This window comes from Zophobas morio, unplaced genomic scaffold (assembly GCF_036711695.1).
Source record: "Zophobas morio isolate AGI-343-1 ecotype UQ-CSIRO unplaced genomic scaffold, CSIRO_AGI_Zmor_V1 ptg000012l, whole genome shotgun sequence".
In the NCBI taxonomy this organism is placed as follows: domain Eukaryota; kingdom Metazoa; phylum Arthropoda; class Insecta; order Coleoptera; family Tenebrionidae; genus Zophobas; species Zophobas morio.
Window position 1 is genome coordinate 2589654 of NW_026972117.1, and position 21551 is coordinate 2611204.

A 21551-nucleotide genomic window follows, 5' to 3' on the forward strand; every position below is an offset into this window, starting at 1 on the left:
ATCTTCTCATGTTTATTTCGAGCTTCGAAGTTATTTTCTGGCCGAGTTTCTTCAAAAATTCCCTTGTTTTCGCCTTCATTTCTCCGAAAAGTCCTACCATTTTTCCAGGATGGTCAAAATAATAAGACATTCTTAAAAATTCCAATTCGAAAGCGAATATTTGGAAAACTTGGCCCAAACCATGATTTCATATTCAGATATTTTTTATAACTTTATTTCTTTAAAAATTGCACTATTTTTTCAGAACACACAAAATAAAATATGGCATTTTTGCGACATTTTAAAAATTTAAATTTGAACCCGAATAATTCTAAATTATTTTGATATTCATACGCATTCATCCAAAATTATCATCAGAGTTTTTTTTAGTTTATTTCAACCTCCTTCGTCTTCATTTCTTCAAACATTTTTACCAATTTTCCAGAATTACCAAAATATAATAAGGAAATTTTTAGAATATCTCAAAATCTCAATCTGAAGCCGAATATTTTCAAAAACTTGATCAGGCATCACCAAGGAATTATATTTTTTAATTCAACTCATTGAATGTATATCCCAGATTTTTTGTAGATTTTTTGATAAATTACTCAAAGCTCAATTTTTCAAAACTATGAAATTTTTGACTTTTTCCCGAGCATCGGCAAAAATTAGCAAAAAATTCTGGTGTTGATTTCGACCTTCATAAGTTGTTTTCAGGCTGAATTTCTTCAAAAATTCCCACTATTTCTCCAGAATAGTGAAAATAATAAGGATAATTTTCGAGATTCTTAAAAACTCCAGTTTGAAACCGAATTTTTCGAAAAGCTTGACCCAAAATCATCAGCAAGTTATGTTTTTCGATTGAATTCATGGAGATCTACATCCTAAAATTTTTTGTGGATTTTTAGACAACTTTGCTAATTATTCAATTTTTCAAAAGAATTACATTTTTGACCTTTTTCAGAGCCTTCATCGAAAATTATCACAAGACCTTTTCATGTTGATTTCGACCTCCAGAATGTTTTTTATCTTGATTTTTTCAAACATTTCCACTAATTTTCCAATAAGTGAATTTTTTGAATTTCTCGAAATCTTATTTTGAAACCGAATATTTTTAAAATATTGGTTCGGCATCATCAAGAAGTTATATTTTTCGATTCAACTCGTCGATATCTACATCCCAGAATTTTTTGTGGATTTTTTGACAACATTAATTAACGCCCAATTTTTCAAAAGCATGAAATTTTTGACCTTTCCCAGACCATCTTTTTATTTGATTTCGAACTTCGAAGTTATTTTCTGGCTGAATTTTTTCAAAAATTCCCTTGTTTTCCCCTCCATTTCACCAAAAAGTCGTACCATTTTTCCAGGATGGTCAACATAATAAGAGATTCTTAAAAATTCCAATTCGAAAGCAAATATTTGGAAAATTTGGCCCAACTATGATTTCAAATCCAGAGGTTTTTTTTAACCTTATTTCTTTAAAAATTTGCACTATTTTTTCAGAACGGGCAAAATAAAACATGAGACATTTTAAAAATTTAAATTTGAACCCGAATATTTTTAAATTGTTTTGATATTCATACGCATTCATCAGGTTTTTTCGTCGTCATTTCTTCAAATTTTCTTACCAATTTGCCAGAATTACCAAAATGTAATAAGGGAATTTTTTGGAATTTTCAAAATCTCGATTTGAAGCCGAATATTTTCAAAATCTTGATCAGGCATCACCAAGGAGTTATATATTTTGATTCAACTCATTGAGATCTATATACCACAATTTTTTCTGGATTATTACTTTAAGCTCAATTTTTCAAAAGTATAAAATTTTTGACTTTTTCCCGAGCATCGTCAAAAATTAGTAAAAGATCCTTATGTTGTTTTCGACCTTCAGAAGTTGTTTTTAGGCTGAATTTCTTCAAAAATGCCCATTATTTCTCCAGAATGGCCAAAATAATTAATGATAACTTTTGAGATTCTTAAAAACTATAGTTTAAAACCGAATTTTTCGAAAAGCTTCACCCAAAATCATCAGCAAGTTATGTTTTTCGATTCAGTTCGTGGAGATCTACATCCTAAAATTTTTGTGGATTTTAACACAACTTTGCTAATTATTCAATTTTTCAAAAAAATTAAATTTTTGACTTTTTCCAGAGCATTCATCGATAAGTATCACAAGAGCTTTTTATGTTAATTTTCACCACCAGAATGTTTTTTTTGTTTTCATTTCTTCAGAATTTCTACTAATTTTCAGATAAGTGAATTTTTGGAATTTCTCAAAATCTCATTTTGAAACCGAATATTTTAAAATATTGGTTCGGCATCATCAAGAAGTTATATTTTTCGATTAAACTCGTCGAGATCTACATCGCAGAATTTTTTGGTGAATTTTTTGACGACATTAATTAACGCCCAATTTTTCAAAAATATGAAATCTTTGACCTTTTCCAGGCCATCTTCTTACGTTTATTTCGAGCTTCGAAGTTATTTTCTGACTGAATTTCTTCAAAAATTCCCTTGTTTTCCCCTCCATTTCTCCAAAAAGTCCTACCATTTTTCCAAAATAGTCAAATTAATAATGAGATTCTTAAAAATTCCAATTCGAAAGCAAATATTTGGAAAATTTGGCCCAAACCATGATTTCAAATCCAGAGATTTTTTATAACCTAATTTCTTTAAAAATTGCACCATTGTTCAGAATAGACAAAATAAAAGATAGTATTTTTGAGACATTTTAAAAATTTAAATTTGAACCCGAATAATTCTAAATTATTTTGATATTCATACGCATTCATCCAAAATTATCATAAGAGTTTTTTTTTAGTTTATTTCAACCTCCGAAGATTTTTTTCGTCTTCATTTCTTCAAACATTTTTAGCAATTTTCCAGAATTACCAAAATATAATAAGGAAATTTTTAGAATATCTCAAAATCTCAATCTGAAGCTGAATATTTTCAAAAACTTGATCAGGCATCACCAAGGAATTATATTTTTTAATTCAACTCATTGAGATGTATATCCCAGAATTTTTTGTAGATTTTTTGATAAATTACTCAAAGCTCAATTTTTCAAAAGTATGAAATTTTTTATTTTTTCCCGATCATCGTCAAAAATTAGCAAAAAATTCTGGTGTTGTTTCGACCTTCATAAGTTGTTTTCATGCTGAATTTCTTCAAAAATTCCCACTATTTCTCCAGAATAGTGAAAATAATAAGGATAATTTTTGAGATTCTTAAAAACTCCAGTTTGAAACAGAATTTTTCGAAAACGTTGAACCAAAATCATCAGCAAGTTATGTTTTTCCATTCAGTTCGTGGAGATCTACATCATAAATTTTTTTGTGGAATTTTAGACAACTTTTCTAATTATTCAATTTTTCAAAAGAATGAAATTTTTGACCATCGAAAATTATCACAAGAGCTTTTAATGTTAATCTCCACCTCCAGAATGTTTTTTTTTATTGTCATTTCTTCAAAATTTCTACTAATTTTCCAGTAAGTGAATTTTTGGAATTTCTCAAATTTTCATTTTGGAACCGAATATTTTCAAAATCTTGGTTCGCCATCATCAAGAAGTTATATTTTTCGATTCAACTCGTCGATATCTACATCCCAGAATTTTTTGTGGATTTTTTGACAACATTAATTAACGCCCAATTTTTCAAAAATGTGAAATTTTTGACCTTTTCCAGACCATCTTCTTATGTTTATTTCGAGCTTCGAAGTTATTTTCTGGCTGAATTATTTCAAAAATCCCCTTGTTTTCGCCTCCATTTCTCCAAAAAGTCGTACCATTTTTGCAGGATGGTCAACATAATAAAAGATTCTTAAAAATTCCAATTCGAAAGCGAATATTTGGAAAATTTGGCTCAAACCATGATTTCAAAACCAGAGATTTTTTATAACCTTATTTCTTTAAAAATTGCACTATTTTTTGAAAACAGGCAAAATAAAATATGGCATTTTTGAGACATTTTAAAAATTTAAATTTGAACCCGAATATTTTTAAATTATTTTGATATTCATACGCATTCATCAGGTTTTTTCGTCGTCATTTCTTCAAATTTTCTTACCTCTTTGCCAAAATTACCAAAACCTAATAAGGGAATTTTTTGGATTTCTCAAAATCTCAATTTGAAGCCGAATATTTTCAAAATCTTGATCAGGCATCACCAAGCATTTATATTTTTTGATTCAACTCATTGAAATCTATATACCACATTTTTTTGTAGATTATTACTTTAAGCTCAATTTTTCAAAAGTATGAAATTTTTGACTTTTTCCCGAACATCGTCAAAAATTAGTAAAAGATCCTTATGTTGTTTTCAACCTTCAGAAGTTGTTTTTAGGCTGAATTTCTTCAAAAATGCCCATTATTTCTCCAGAATGGTCAAAATAATAATGATAATGTTTGAGATTCTTAAAAACTCCAGTTTGAAACCGAATTTTTCGAAAACTTTGACCCAGAATCATCAACAAGTTATGTTTTTCGATTCAGTTAGTGGAGATCTACATCCTAAAATTTTTTGTGGATTTTAAGACAACTTTGCTAATTATTCAATTTTTCAAAAGAATTAAATTTTTGACCTTTTTCAAGGCATTCATCGATAAGTATCACAAGAGCTTTTTATGTTAATTTCCACCTCCAGAATGTTTTTTTGTTTTCATTGCTTCAAAATTTCTACTAATTTTCCAGTAAGTGAATTTCTCAAAATCTCATTTTGAAAGCGAATATTTTCAAAATATTGGTTCTGCATCATCGAGAAGTTATATTTTTTAATTAAACTCGTCGAGATCTACATCCCAATTTTTCAAAAGTATGAAATTTTTGACCTTTTCCAGACCATCTTATTTGATTTCGAGCTTCGAAGTTATTTTCTGGCTGAATTTCTTCAAAGATTCCCTTGTTTTCGCCTCAATTTCTCCAAAAAGTCATACCATTTTTCCAAGATGGTCAACATAATAAGAGATTCTTAAAAATTCCAATTCGAAAGCGAATATTTGGAAAATTTGGCCCAAACCATGATTTCATATTCAGAGATTTTTTATAACCTTATTTCTTTAAAAATTGCACTATTTTTTTCAAAACAGGCAAAATAAAATATGGCATTTTTGAGACATTTTAAAAATTTAAATTTGAACCCGAATGATTCTAAATTATTTTGATATTCATAACTTTCATCCAAAATTATCATAAGGCTATTTTATAGAATTTCGCAAAATCTCAATTTGAAGCCCAATATTTTCAAAATCTTGATCAGGCATCACCAAGGACTTATATGTTTTTATTTAACTCATCGAAATCTATATCCCACAATTTTTTGTACATTTTTTGATAACATTAATTTAAAGTTCAATTTTTCAAAATATGAAATTTTTGACTTTTTCCCGAGCATCCTCAAAAATTAGCAAAATATCCTTATGTTGTTTTCGACCTTCAGAAGTTGTTTTCAGGCTGAATTTCTTCAAAAATGCCCATTATTTCTCCAGAATGGTCAAAATAATAATGAGAATTTTTGACATTCTTAAAAACTCCAATTTGAAACCGAATTTTTCGAAAACCTTAACCCAAAATCATCAATGTTTTTCGATTCAGTTCGTGGAGATCTACATCCTAAAATTCTTTGTGAATTTTTAGACAACTTCGCTAATTATTAATATTTTATTATTACTATTATTATTAAATTTTTCAAAAGAATTAAATTTTTGACATGTTTCAGAGCATGCATCGATAAGTATCACGAGAGCTTTTCATGTTGATTTCGACCTCCAGAATGTTTTTATCTTTATTTTTTCAAACATTTCCACTAATTTTCCAATAAGTGAATTTTTTGAATTTCTCAAAATCTTATTTTGAAATCGAATATTTTCAACATCTTGGTTCAGCATCATCAAGAAGTTGTATTTTTCGATTCAACTCGTCGAGATCTACATCCCAGAATTTTTTGTGGATTTTTTGACAACATTAGTTAAAGCCCAATTTTTCAAAAGTATGAAATTTTTGGCCTTTTCCAGACCATCTTCTCATGTTTATTTCGAGCTTCGAAGTTATTTTCTGGCCGAATTTCTTCAAAAATTCCCTTGTTTTCCCCTCCATTTCTCCAAAAAGTCCTACCAATTTTTCCAGGATGGTCAAAATAATAAGACATTCTTAAAAATTCCAATTCGAAAGCGAATATTTGGAAAACTTGGCCCAAACCATGATTTCATATTCAGATATTTTTTATAACTTTATTTCTTTAAAAATTGCACTATTTTTTCAGAACACACAAAATAAAATATGGCATTTTTGAGACATTTTAAAAATTTAAATTTGAACCCGAATAATTCTAAATTATTTTGATATTCATACGCATTCATCCAAAATTATCACAAGACTTTTTTTTAGTTTATTTCAACCTCCTTCGTCTTCATTTCTTCAAACATTTTTACCAATTTTCCAGAATTACCAAAATATAATAAGGAAATTTTTAGAATATCTCAAAATCTCAATCTGAAGCCGAATATTTTCAAAAACTTGATCAGGCATCACCAAGGAATTATATTTTTTAATTCAACTCATTGAATGTATATCCCGCAATTTTTTGTAGATTTTTTGATAAATTACTCAAAGCTCAATTTTTCAAAACTATGAAATTTTTGACTTTTTCCCGAGCATCGTCAAAAATTAACAAAAAATTCTGGTGTTGATTTCGACCTTCATAAGTTGTTTTCAGGCTGAATTTCTTCAAAAATTCCCACTATTTCTCCAGAATAGTGAAAATAATAAGGATCATTTTTGAGATTCTTAAAAACTCCAGTTTGAAACTGAATCTTTCGAAAAGCTTGACCCAAAATCATCAGCAAGTTATGTTTTTCGATTCAGTTCGTGGAGATCTACATCCTAAAATTTTTTGTGGATTTTTAGACAACTTTGCAATTATTCAATTTTTCAAAAGAATTACATTTTTGACCTTTTTCAGAGCCTTCATCGAAAAATATCACAAGATATTTTCATGTTGATTTCGACCTCCAGAATGTTTTCTATCTTTATTTTTTCAAACATTTCCACTAATTTTCCAATAAATGAATTTTTTGAATTTCTCAAAATCTTATTTTGAAACCGAATATTTTCAAAATCTTGGTTCGGCATAATCAAGAAGATATATTTTTCAATTGAACTCGTCGATATCTACATCCCAGAATTTTTTGTGCATTTTTTGACAATATTAATTAAAACCTAATTTTTCAAAAATATGAAATTTTTGACCTTTTCCAGACCATCTTCTTATGCTTATTTCGAACTTCGAAGTTATTTCTTGACTGAATTTCTTCAAAAAGTCCTACCATTTTTCCAAGATGGTCAAAATAATAATGAGATTCTTAAAAATTCCAATTCGAAAGCGAATATTTGGAAAATTTGGCTCAAACCATGATTTCAAATCCAGAGATTTTTTATAACCTTATTTCTTTAAAAATTGCACTATTTTTCAGAATAGACAAAATAAAATATAGTATTTTTTAAGCATTTTAAAAATTTAAAGCTGAACCCGAATGTTTCTAAATTATTTTCATATTCATACGCATTCATCCAAAATTATCACGAGAGTTTTTTTAGTTTATTTCTTCAAACATTTTTACCAATTTTCCAGAATTACCAAAATAAAATAACGAAATTTTTAAAATTTCTCAAATCTCAATCTGAAGCCGAATATTTTCAAAATCTTGATCAGTCATCACCAAGGAGTTATATTTTTTGATTCAACTTATCGAGACGTATATCCCAGAATTTTTTGTAGATTTTTTGATAACATTACTCAAAACTCAATTTTTCAAAAATACGATATTTAGGTTAATTTCGACCTCCAGAATGTTTTTTATTCTTCATTTCTTCAAATATTTCTAATAATTTTCCAGAATCAGTGAAATAAAATAAGTAAGTGAATTTTTGGAATTTCTCAAAATTTCACTTTGAAACCGAATATTTTCAAAATCTCGGTTCGGCAAAATAAAATATGATATTTCTGAAACATTTAAAAATTCAAATTTGAACGCGAATATCTCTAAATTATTTTGATATTCATACGTTTATAACTACAAATTTATTAGTCATTTACGTAGTGAGTTGTATTGTTGGTTGCATAATCAAACTGAAATATTTTGACAATATTCGGACACTTATTAACAGTATTAATGAAAATTTCATTAGATTATTTTAAATGCGTTAAATATACATTTAGAGTATACCTTCTTTCATAAAAAGTAAATAAAATAAACTTCACAACAAAATTACCCTACATAAATAACCTAGAAAAAATCGCTTGCGTTTTACTAGTATAAATTAACGCGTAAAAAATAGTATTTTATTAAGTGGAAACAATAGCACATTTTTCATTGTTCATTAAACGTTACGTAACAACGTAAACAACGCCTAGCTGCAGGCTTTTCTAAATAATGCTGCATACATTAATGCAAGTGTCTTCAATAATATATCATTACAAAATTACGTCCGAGAGTTGTTATTCATTAAGATTACAGACGCCACGTTTTATTGCTTGATTAGAAAAAAAGATTCAATTTCTGCGACCTTGCAGCAACCAGCTTCGATTCCTCTACTTATTGTAAATTTTAATTCGAACGTAGCTGCATATCTAATGACTTCTGGCGATAATTAACATTTCAAGTACTTGGAAAAAATTTCTCGTGGACATCCCGAAAACTGCATTGAAAGTAATTTTCGCGGAACACTTGACGCTATCGTGAAAAGCTAATCAGAAAATAAGTGTCACGTGTGAAAGTAGTTCTCATGCACTTTGCATAATAATCTAAAATAAACAGATACTGTGATTATTTCGTTAGGTGTGTAGATTTAATCAATGTTTGAATATTACCTCAGTGTATTTATTTTAAAACTATTTTTATCGAACAACCCTTCCACCACCTTTGCGTTCGTTGCATCATAAAAACCATTTCTCTGTTATAAGGTCCTTGACTCGTCAACAATGTAGGTACATCCCGAGAATACATTACCCAGTCTTACTGTTAGTTTTGCCATTGTTCGCTACTATCAATATTCCGGGAAAAAACCCAGGTAAACTATATTGCCACCTTTAAAGAAGCGAACCCTTGTTACCGACAACAATAGGTGTCGGAACAAGCTATAAAAATAAAAATTCGGCCGGTTCTCCGCTTTCAAGAAGCGCCAGCAAGTCCAGCAACAATCAGGTTGAAATTTCCGATTGAAGACCGAGCATTAAAGCAAACATAAGTAATGTATTTGTGTTTTGATTAGATAATCATCACCACATGCTCCTCAAAAAAAATTTACAAGCAAGGCTAGTTGTGTTCAAACACAAACACATTTACTGCAATACAGGAAGTTCGATGGTAAATCGACAAACCTGCACGAATTTGAAAAAAAAAGTCACTGACGTCAATGAGATAACGATTTTCAAAAAGAGGTGTTGACACACTCTTGCAGGCTTTTACAGATAAAGTTATCGGTTCTTATTGGATTAGTGTGCTTTCTACTAACTAATTAATGAGGAAGTGGCGAAAAGTGAGTCACTTTTGGTTGCTTCTGGATGTTTTTGTTTGACACTGCGGACAGTGTGGTTTTTGAGCAGGAATTCGGCAGTAGTTACAATATTATGCAACGTAGAAGAGATTTTTTTGTTGGAGTAACACGACAGGAAAATTTATGATGTCGTTAAATTTTATCGAGATCAAAATCTAGATTTCACGTGTTGAGGTTTGAGTGGTGTTTCCTAAATGGCAATTAGGAGAAATTACAAATTGGTCTACCAGGAGGGACGATGCGATGATTGGTGGAGAGTGAAATTTTGGATGGAAATAAAAACTTTTTTTTGGGTGATTTGTTTGTGTTTTTATTTTTGTTCTGAATTGCAAAATTCGCTGCAAAAGCAGAACTTCTAATTAAGTTTTGAAATAATTCCAGTTTCTGTTTAGATTTCTGTGTAATTAGGTTTTTGTTTTATTTGTTTATAATAACCGACTTGAGTGTTGTTTATAATTGCTTAATTTGCATAGAAATTTCACTTCCAGTCAAATGTGGATTCATGTTGTTTTATAGAATGTGCGAAATATGGAACTACATAGTGCGCTTAATTAATTATTATATGAATTAATGGTTTGATGGTGACAATTTTTTTGTGTTAAGGAAACTACCGTTCAAAATTTGGACTTTTACTTCCTGAGCAGAATCCAATAAGTGCAATAAAAACTTCATCGATAGATAATTCTTCACTAAAAACTCTATTTTTCAAAATTATGAAACTTTAATAAATTTAATCTTTTCCCCAGCATCGTCGAAAATTAAAGATTCTTATGTTAATTTCGACCTCCAGAAGTTCTTTTTGGCATTTTTTTTTTCATTTCTCAAACCTTTTCTTCAGAATAGTGAAAATAATAATGGTCGTTTTGGGGATTTTTCAAAATTTCAATTTGAAAGCGAACATTTCAAAAATCTTGATCCCGAATCACTGAAAGTTATATTTTTTTATTCAGCTGATCGAGATCCACATCCTGAAATTTTTGGAAAAACTGGAAAATTCTAAAATTGTATAAATGAATAATCAAAACGTCGAGAAATTTAAAAATCAAAAATTGTGGAATCAAAATGATTAAAAACGAAAACTTTGAAAAATTGAAAAATCGAATATTGGGAAACTGATAATTTTGAAACACGAAACATTAAAATATCTAGAGATCCGAAAAATTGAAAAACCAAAAATATAAGAAATTGAAAAATTAAAAATCGAGAAATTTAAAATCAAAAATTGTACAATCGAAATAATGAAAAATTGAAATCTTGAAAAATTTCGACTTGCAGAAGTTGTTTTCAGCTTCATTTCCTCAAAAATTGCTACCATTTTTCCAAAATTGTCAAAATAGTATAATGGCAATTTTTGGAATTTTTGAAAATGTCGATTTGAAACCGATTTTTTTTAAATCGTGTTCCAGATGCATCAACAAGTTGTATTATTTGATTCAGCTCCTCAAGATCTATATTCCAGATTTTTTTTGTGATTTTAGCCAACTTCACTAAAACTATTTTTCAAAATTATGAAAATTTTGATCTTTTCCTCAGCATCGTTGAAAATAATCAAAAAAGATTCTTCTGTTATTTTCGACCTCCAGAAGTTGTTTTTGCATTAGTTTTTCATTTCTCATATATTCCTTCAGAATGGTCAAAATAACAATGGCAGTTTTTGGGATTTTTCAAAATTTCACTTTGAAAGCGAACATTTCAAAAATCTTGATTCGAAATCACTGAAAGTTATATTTTTTGATTCAGCTGGTCGAGAAATTTTTGGAAAAACTGGTAAATTCTAAAATTGTATAACTGATGAAAATTGGAAACCTTGAAAAATTAAAAAATCGAGAATAGGAAATTGAAAAATTTGAAACGTTAAAATATCTATAGATCCGAAAAACTGAAAATCCAAAAAAATAAAAAATTGAAAAATTAAAAATCGAGAAATTCAAAAATCAAAAATTGTAGAATCGAAATAATGAAAAATGGAATTCTTGAAAAATTTACACTTGCAAAAGTTCTTTTCGGCTTCATTCCTTCAAAAAATTCTACCATTTTTCCAAAATCGTCAAAATAATATAATGGCAATTTTTGGAAATGACGATTTGGAACCGAATTTTTTAAATCGTGTTCCGGAACCATCAACAAGTTGTGTTTTTCGATTCAGCTCCTCGAGATCTATGTTTTGGAATTTTTTAGGGTTTTTTTGACAACTTCACTAAAAACTCTATTTTTCAAAATTATGAAATCTTTGATCTTTTCCACAGCATCGTCGAAAATTAACAAGAAAGATTCTTATGTTAATTTCGACCTCCAGAAGTTGTTTTTAGCATTAGTTTTTCATTTCTCAAATAATTTCTTCAGAATGGTCAAAATAACAATGGTAGTTTTTGGGATTTTTCAAAATTTCACTTTGAAAACGAACATTTCGAAAATCTTGATCCCGAATCACTGAAAGTTATATTTTTAGATTCAGCTGGAAAATTCTAAAATTGTAAAACTAAAAAATCAAAAGGTCGAGAAATTCAAAAACCAAAATTGTAGAATCGAAATGATAAAAAAATGGAAACCTTAAAAAATTGAAAAATCGAAAATTGGTAAATTGAAAAATTTGAAACACGAAACATTAAAATATCTAGAGATCCGAAAAAGTGAAAAACCAAAAAAGTAAGAAATTGAAGAATTAAAAATCGAGAAATTCAAAAATCAAAAATTGTAGAATCGAAATAATGAAAAATTAAAACCTTGAAAAATTTCGACTTGCAGAAGTTGTTTTCAGCTTCATTTCTTCAAAAATTCCTACCATTTTTCCAAAATCGTCAAAATAATATAATGGCAATTTTTGGAGTTTTTGAAAATGTCGATTTGAAACCGAATTTTTTTAAATCGTGTTCCGGAACCCTCAACAAGTTGTGTTTTTCGATTCAACTCTTCTATATTCCTGAATTTTTTGGGTTTTTTTGACAACTCCATTAAAAACTCTATTTTTCAAAATTACGAAATTTTTGATCTTTTCCACATCAGGATCGCCAAAAATTAACAAGAAAGATTCTTATGTTAATTTCGACCTCCAGAAGTTGTTTTTATCATCAGTTTTTCATTTCTCAAGTCATATCTTCAGAATGGTCAAAATAACAGTGACAGTTTTTGGGATTTTTCAAAATTTCACTTTGAAAGCGAACATTTCGAAAATCTTGATCCCAAATCACTAAAAGCTATATTTATTTATTCAGCTGGTCGAAGTTTACATCTTGAAATTTTTCGAGAAACCGGAAAATTCTAAAATTGTAAAACTGAAAATTCAAAAAATCGCGAAATTCAAAAGTCAAAAATTGTAGAAATGAAATGATGAAAAATGAAAACATTGAAAATTGAAAAATTGAAAATTGGGAAGTTGAAAATGTTGAAACACGAAACACTAAAATATCTAGAGATCCAAAAAACTGGCAAAACCAAAAAAATAAGAAATTCAATAATTGAAAAATTTACACTTGCAAAAGTTGTTTTCGGTTTCATTTCTTCAAAAAATCCTACCATTTTTCCAAAATCGTCAAAATAATATAATGGCAATTTTTGGAAATTTTGAAAATGACGATTTGGAACCGAATTTTTTTAAATCGTGTTTCTGAACCATCAACAAGTTATGTTTTTCGATTCAGCTCTCAAGATCTATATTCCAGAATTTTTTGTTTTTTTTTTAACAACTCCATTAAAAACTCTATTTTTCAAAATTATGAAATTTTTGATCTTATCCACAAAATCGTCAAAAATTAACAAGAAAGATTCTTCTGTTAATTTCGACCTCCAGAAGTTGTTTTTAGCATTAGTTTTTCATTTCTCAAATCATTTCTTCAGAATGGTCAAAATAACAATGGCAGTTTTTGGGATTTTTCAAAATTTCACTTTGAAAACGAACATTTCGAAAATCTTGATCCCGAATCACTGAAAGTTATATTTTTAGATTCAGCTGGAAAATTCTAAAATTGTAAAACTAAAAAATCAAAACGTCGAGAAATTCAAAAATCAAAAATTGTAGAATCGAAATGATAAAAAATGGAAACCCTAAAAAATTGAAAAATCGAAAATTGGTAAATTGAAAAATTTGAAACACGAAACATTAAAATATCTAGAGATCCGAAAAAGTGAAAAACCAAAAAAATAAGAAATTGAAGAATTAAAAATCAAGAAATTCAAAAATCAAAAATTGTAGAATCGAAATAATGAAAAATGGAATTCTTGAAAAATTTACACTTGCAAAAGTTCTTTTCGGCTTCATTTCTTCAAAAAATCCTACCATTTTTCCAAAATCGTCAAAATAATATAATGGCAATTTTTGGAAATTTTGAAAATGACGATTTGGAACCGAATTTTTTAAATCGTGTTCCGGAACCATCAACAAGTTGTGTTTTTCGAGTCAACTCTTCGAGATCTATATTCCTGAATTTTTTGGATTTTTTTGACAACTCCACTAAAAATTCTATTTTTCAAAATTATGAAATTTTTGATTTTTTCCACAGGATCGTCAAAAATTAACAAGAAAGATTCTTATGTTAATTTCGACCTCCAGAAGTTGTTTTTAGCATTAGTTTTTCATTTCTCAAATAATTTCTTCAGAATGGTCAAAATAACAATGGTAGTTTTTGGGATTTTTCAAAATTTCACTTTGAAAACGAACATTTCGAAAATCTTGATCCCGAATCACTGAAAGTTATATTTTTAGATTCAGCTGGAAAATTCTAAAATTGTAAAACTAAAAAATCAAAAGGTCGAGAAATTCAAAAACCAAAATTGTAGAATCGAAATGATAAAAAAATGGAAACCTTAAAAAATTGAAAAATCGAAAATTGGTAAATTGAAAAATTTGAAACACGAAACATTAAAATATCTAGAGATCCGAAAAAGTGAAAAACCAAAAAAGTAAGAAATTGAAGAATTAAAAATCGAGAAATTCATAAATCAAAAATTGTAGAATCGAAATAATGAAAAATTAAAACCTTGAAAAATTTCGACTTGCAGAAGTTGTTTTCAGCTTCATTTCTTCAAAAATTCCTACCATTTTTCCAAAATCGTCAAAATAATATAATGGCAATTTTTGGAGTTTTTGAAAATGTCGATTTGAAACCGAATTTTTTTAAATCGTGTTCCGGAACCCTCAACAAGTTGTGTTTTTCGATTCAACTCTTCTATATTCCTGAATTTTTTGGGTATTTTTGACAACTCCATTAAAAACTCTATTTTTCAAAATTACGAAATTTTTTATCTTTTCCACAGGATCGTCAAAAATTAACAAGAAAGATTCTTATGTTAATTTCGACCTCCAGAAGTTGTTTTTAGCATTAGTTTTTCATTTCTCAAGCAATTTCTTCAGAATGGTCAAAATAACAATAGCAGTTTTTGGGATTTTTCAAAATTTCACTTTGAAAGCGAACATTTTGATAATCTTGATCCCAAATCACTGAAAGCTATATATTTATTCAGCTCGTTGAAGTCTAGATCCTGAAATTTTTGAGAAACTGGAAAATTCTAAAATTGTAAAACTGAAAAATCAAAAAATCGCGAAATTCAAAAGTCAAAAATTATAGAAATGAAATGATGAAAAATCAAAAAACCTTGAAAAAACGAAAAATCGAAAATTGTGAAGTTAAAAATTTTGAAACACGAAATATTAAAATATCCAGAGATCCGAAAAATTGAAAAACCAAGAAAATAAGAAATTGAAAAATTAAAAATCAAGAAATTCAAAAATCAAAAATTGTAGAATCGAAATAATGAAAAATGGAAATCTCGAAAAATTTCGATTGGCAGAAGTTGTTTTCAGCTTCATTTCTTCAAAAATTCCTTCCATTTTTCCAAAATCGTCGAAGTGGCAATTTTTGGAATTTTTGATTTTTTTAAAACGTGTTCCGGAACCATAAAAAATTATGTTTTTTGATTCAGCTCCTTGAGATCTATTTCTTCAGAATAGTCAAAATAATAATTTTAGTTTCAGAGATTTTTCAAAATTTCGCTTTGAAAGTTATATTTTCACATTCAGCTGGTCGAGGTCTACATCCTAAAATTTTCGAAAAACTGGAAAATTCCAAAGTCAAGAAATTCAAAAATCAAAAATTGTAGAATCAAAATGAAGAAAAATGGAAAAACCAAAAAAATAAAAAATCGAGAAATTGAAACATTGAAAATTGGGAGACTGAAACCAAAATGGCAAAATGGTAAAATTGGAAAGTCGGAAAATTGACGACTTGAAAAATCGTAAAATTACGAAATTACAGATTGAAAAATTTGAAAATCAAAAAATGAAAAATCGAAAAATCGAGGAATCGAAAAAGTAAAAATCAAAAAACTGAAAAATTCACAAATTAAACTGTTTACAACTAAAACTTTCAAAACTAAATTTTTCCTTTAATTTTTCGAATTTGCAATTCTCCGGTCTTTAAATTGTACACTTTCAATTTTTCAGTTTTTCAATTGTTTCCATTTTTTCATGTTTTCAATTTTTCCTCCAGAAGTTTTGAGGATTTTCCAAAATCCCATTTTGAAAGCGAATATTTCGAAAATCCCGAATCAACGACATCGACTGAAAAATTTAAAAATTGAAATATTTAGAAATCGAAAAATTGAAAAACCAAATAAGAGAGAAATTGAAATTTGCAAATCGTGAGATTAAAATATCGAAAAATTACAAAATTGTAAAATAGAAGAGCCGCAAAATTGTAAAATCGAAAAATGATTAAAAAAAATTTAACGTTTCGGTTTTTTCCAGATCTACAATTTTTCCATTTAACTCGATTTTTCAATAACAAATTTTTGACCTTTCCGAAGCACCATAAAAAATAAATAAAACAGATTCTTATGTTGATTTCGACCTCCAAAAGTGTTTTACGATTTGATTCCTTCTCTAATTGCTACAATTTTTCCAGAATCGCCAAAAAGTGACAATTTTTGGAATTCAAAAAATTACAATTTGAAACCATATTTTTTCGAACATTTCGAAAATCTTGGTCTGAAATTTTCCTGAAGTTATATTTTTTTATGTTGATTTCGACCTCCAGAAGTTGTTTTCATCATTACTCAAATCATTTCTTCAAAACAGTCAAAATAATAATGGCAGTTTTTGGTATTTTTTTAAATTTCACTCTGAAAGCGGATATTACGAAAACCACCAACATTGTTTTAGTGATTTCCACACAGGACTGATTGTGCTTCAGGGACAAGGAAAGTTCAGCCTCAAACAGTCATCACCGCACAATTCCTTTGTGCGCTTAGCGCACGATCGAAGTGAAATATTACAATTAGGTCGCATAAGGAAACGATAACCTACAACTCAAGGCTCTGCATGAAAATGGAAGAATTAAAACAATAGAAACCCATCTTGTTGCCTCATCGCCTACTTCAGACGCAAAAATGGGATTCCGCTTTGCTATAAATTACGAGTTGTTGGAGAAACTGGGGCCATAAATATCGATTTCTACTTACATTCACCCAGTATACACAGCGAACCACAAAACAAGTTCTCAAATTTATGATTCAGATAATTACGAAAAAACAACTTTACTTTGTTGCATGTAATTCGCATCAGCACGGCATTAACGGAACCTGTCAAGACATAATCCACGACCTTGAAATTTCCTACCTGTATTCTTTGACAAAATTATTTCTAAAAACGGCCCCAACTCCGTCATTTAACACCTCACAAAACGCAAGATAATAGCGACAAGAGAAAGCGACCTTCCTGTATAGGATAACCCCTAATTTCGATAAACGGCCCACTGAGAAGCAATTTTTTTTCCGAAGAAATTACAGAATGCAAAATGCAAGTGACATTTCGGAAATTTGGGGTCACGAGTGCCCTCGGGGGCACGCACCGCAAATTATGCCCACCCTGGGAAACGGCTTTTTGTGGCCGCGCTCGAAAGCAAGCACGCCATGACATAAATGCATCTCCGAAAAAATGCAGCCAATTAAAAGTCTTCATTTTTTTGTCCGCCCAAAGTAAAGGTTGCATTCCAAAACAGGAAATTCATTTTTGGCGAGAATCTCGCCGGCTGTGACCTAGCACGTTCGTTGACCTACAACGCTTCATGAAAGAAAATTTTTGAGTAATTACGTCATTACTCGAGTGACATTCTAAATAATTACTCATTTTATTTTAATAATCGCCATTAGAACATATTCCGTGGAAGTGGGTGGGTTGGTTTGCAAATGAATTCTTGGGAAGTGAAAGAATACCGGTGGCTGGCGGACAGTGGCGGAGGATTCGAAGGAATTGTGGAATTCTCTGTGGGAGATTATTTGACTAGCTATTTTAATTCGAACGGTTTTATTTAAAGAAGCAGATTTCGAAAAATTGCTGGATTTACCTATTTCTGTGGCCGCAGGAATTTTTCAAGAATCGATTATGGTTCTATTTTTATTTTCAATTGGATATTTTAAATTATGTGTTACGGTTGTTTTTAAATGTTTTATTTAAGTAGTTTGTTATTATTTATTACCGTCGGTGGCGGTTCCGTATATCTGGTTGCCTAACTCACTACAGTTTGAGTTTTGCGATTTTTTAATTTTTCGTTTCTTTAGTTTTATGATTTTTCAGTTTTTATTTCTTCATTTTTTCAAATTTCAAAATTTAAATTTTCAATTTTTGAATTTTTAATAATAATTTTATAATATTAATTTTGGTGGTATTTTTAGGGGGTTGTGAAATTTTTCCATTTATCGAAAAAGAGAAAAGTAAAAAAAAAGAAAATTCAAAAATTTTATATTGAAAAATCTGAAAATGAAAAATTTGGAAAATTACAAAGTTGCAAAAGTCGAAAAAAATAATTTTTGCAAAGTCGTAAAACTAAAGAACAAATAAAAAATTCAAAAATCCCAAAATTCAAACATTCAAAATTTGAAAATTTTTCGTTTCTTTAGTTTTACGATTTTGCAACATTTCGGTTTCTCAATATATAACTTACATCTTTTATTCAGTTTCTGGATTTTTGAATTTTTTAGTTTTACAAAATTTCGATTTTGCGGTTTTAGGATATTGCAAATTTTCGATTTTTTATTTTTATAATTTTTCGGATTTTGAACTGTCAAAATTAGAATTTTTCGTTTCCACAATTTTGCAGTTTTTCGAATTCTCAATATTCAGTTTTTAATTTTCGGATTTTTCATTTTTTCGATTATTCGTTTTTCGATTTTTCATTTTTTTTTAGATTCCTCAATTTTTGTTTCTTCAATTTTCCAAGTTTCAAAATTTCAATTTTCAATATTTGAATTTTTGATAATAAAAATAAATTTTTCATTTTCAATTCTCAGGATTTGAATTTTTCGTTTCTATTTTGGAATTTTTCGATTTTTCTCCCATTTATCAATATTTCTCTCATTTTCCTATTTATCACTCTCTGTCCCATTCTACTGTAAAAACCTAAACGTAAAAACGTAAACGTAAAAACATTGACGTAAGAACTATTTTGCCCGAAATTAATTCGTCTTATTCTCCTGTTTATCTTTATCTTTCTCTCTCTCTCTCTCTCTCTCTCTCTCTCTCTCTCTCTCTCTCTCTCTCATTCTCCCATTTATCTCTCTCTCATTCTCCCATTTATCACTCTCTCATTCTCTCATTTATCACTCTCTCTCATTCTCCCATTTATCATTCTCTCTCATTCTCCCATTTATAACTCTCTCATCCTCCCATTTATCATTCTCTCTCATTCTCTTATTTATCACTCTCTCTCATTCTTCCATTTATCACTCTCTCTCTTATTCTCCCATTTATCACTCTCTCTCATTCCCCATTTATCACTCTTGCTTTCATTCTCCCATTTATCACTCTCTCTCTCATTCTCCCATTTATCACCCTCTCTCATTCTCCAATTTATCACTCTCTCATTCTCCCATTTATCACTCTCTCTCATTCTCCCATTTATCACTCTCTCTCATTCTCCCATTTATCACTCTCTCACTCTTATTCTCCCATTTATCACCCTCTCTCTGTCATTCTCCCATTAATCACTCTCTCTCATTCTCTTATTTATCACTCTCTCTTTCATTCCCATTTATCACTCTTTCTCTCATTCTCCCATTTATCACTCTCTCATTCTCCGATTTATCACTCTCTCTTATTCTCTCCTTTATTACTCTCTCTCATTCTCCCATTTATCACTCTCTCTCATTCTTCCCTTTATCACTCTCTCTCTTTCTCTCATTCTCCCATTTATCACTCTCTCTCATTCTCCCATTTATCACTCTCTTTCATTCTCTTATTTATCACTCTCTCTTTTCGCTCTCTCCTTTATCACTCTTTCTCTCATTCTCTCTCTCTTTTGACTGAGACTGAGACTGACACTGAGACTGGGACCCAAACTGAGACAGAAACACAAACGCAAACGCAAACGCAAACGCAAACGCAAACGCAAACGTAAACCGAAGCTCTTGTTCTCTTTCTCTCATTCTCCCATTTATCAATATCTCTCCTTCTTCAATATATAGGTTTTTCTGTCATTCTCCCATTTATCAATCTCTCTCATTCTCCCATTTATCGCTTTCTCTCTCATTCTCCGATTTATCACTCTCTGTCTCATTCTCCCATTTCACTGAGACTGAGACTGAGACTGAGACACTTAACCGAAATTAATTCGCCTCATTTTCCTGTTTATCACTCTCTCTCTCTCTCTCTCTCTCATTCTCCTGTCAATCACTCTCTGTCTCATTCTCCCATTTATCAATCTTTCTCATTGTCCCATATATCACTCTTTCTCTCATTCTCCCATTTATCAATCTCTCTTATTCTCCCATATATCGCTCTTTCTCTCATTCTACTATATATCAATCTCTCACGCCTTGCGATTTGTGAATTTTTCAATTTTTCGATTTTTCGAAAAAACGGCGCGTTATTAAAAAATTCAAAAATCGAAAAATCGAAATATTGATCATTTAAATTTGGAATCTCGAAAAACTTACATTTAAAAATTAAAAAATTTGAAATTGAAAAATCTGAAACTGAAAAATTGGAAAATTACGAAGTCGCAAAAATCGAAAAACCAAAGGCTGGAAACATCAATAAATCGAAAAAACATCGATTTTTGCGACTTCGTAATTTTCCAATTTTTCAATTTTTCGAAAAAACGGCGCGTTATTAAAAAATTCAAAAGTCGAAAAATTGAAATATCGATAATTTAAATTTGGAATCTCGAAAAACTTACATTTAAAAATAAAAAAATTTGAAATTGAAAATTCTGAAACTGAAAAATTGGAAAATTACGAAGTCGCAAAAATCGAAAAAAAGAAATTTTCTTTTTACAGTTTTTTGATTTTTCAATTTTAGATTTTCCAATTTTTGAATTTATAGATTTTTTAAAGAAATATATGAATGTGATATTCAAAATTGTAGAAACAAAAAAAATGGTGGAAACAAAAAATTTAAAATTCGAAAAATTAAAAAATTCAAAAGTTGAAAAATCGAAATATTGAAAATTTAAATTTGGAATCTCGAAGAACTGAACAAACGAAAATTTGAAAAACTGAAAAGAAAAAAACTGAAAATCTAAATATTGAAAAATCGAAAAAGTGCAAAATCTTTAAATAAAAAAAAATAATAATAAGTAATAATAATAATGATAAATTTAAAACCTCGAAAAATACTGGAAAATTACGAAGTGGCAAAAATGGAAAAATCAAAGAATGAAAACATCAAAAAACCGAAAAAAAGAATTTTTGTTTTATAAAATTGAACTTGCAAAATCGTAAAACTGAAGAACTATGAAAAATTGAAAAATGAGGAAATCAAAATTCGAGAAACTGAAAAATGGGAAAATTGAAAAGACTAAAAATTAAAAACATCGCAATGAAAAATCGAATGCCGAAAAACTAAAAAATCGAAAAATTGCAAAATTGTAAAATTGGAAGAAACGAAAAATATAAATTTTGAAAATTCGAAAAACTTAAATTCAAAAACTCGAACAGTTGAAGAAACGAAAAACTCAAAAATCGAAATATTGGAGATTTAAATTTGATAATTGAAAAATTTAAAGAAAAGAAAACTAGAAAATCAGTA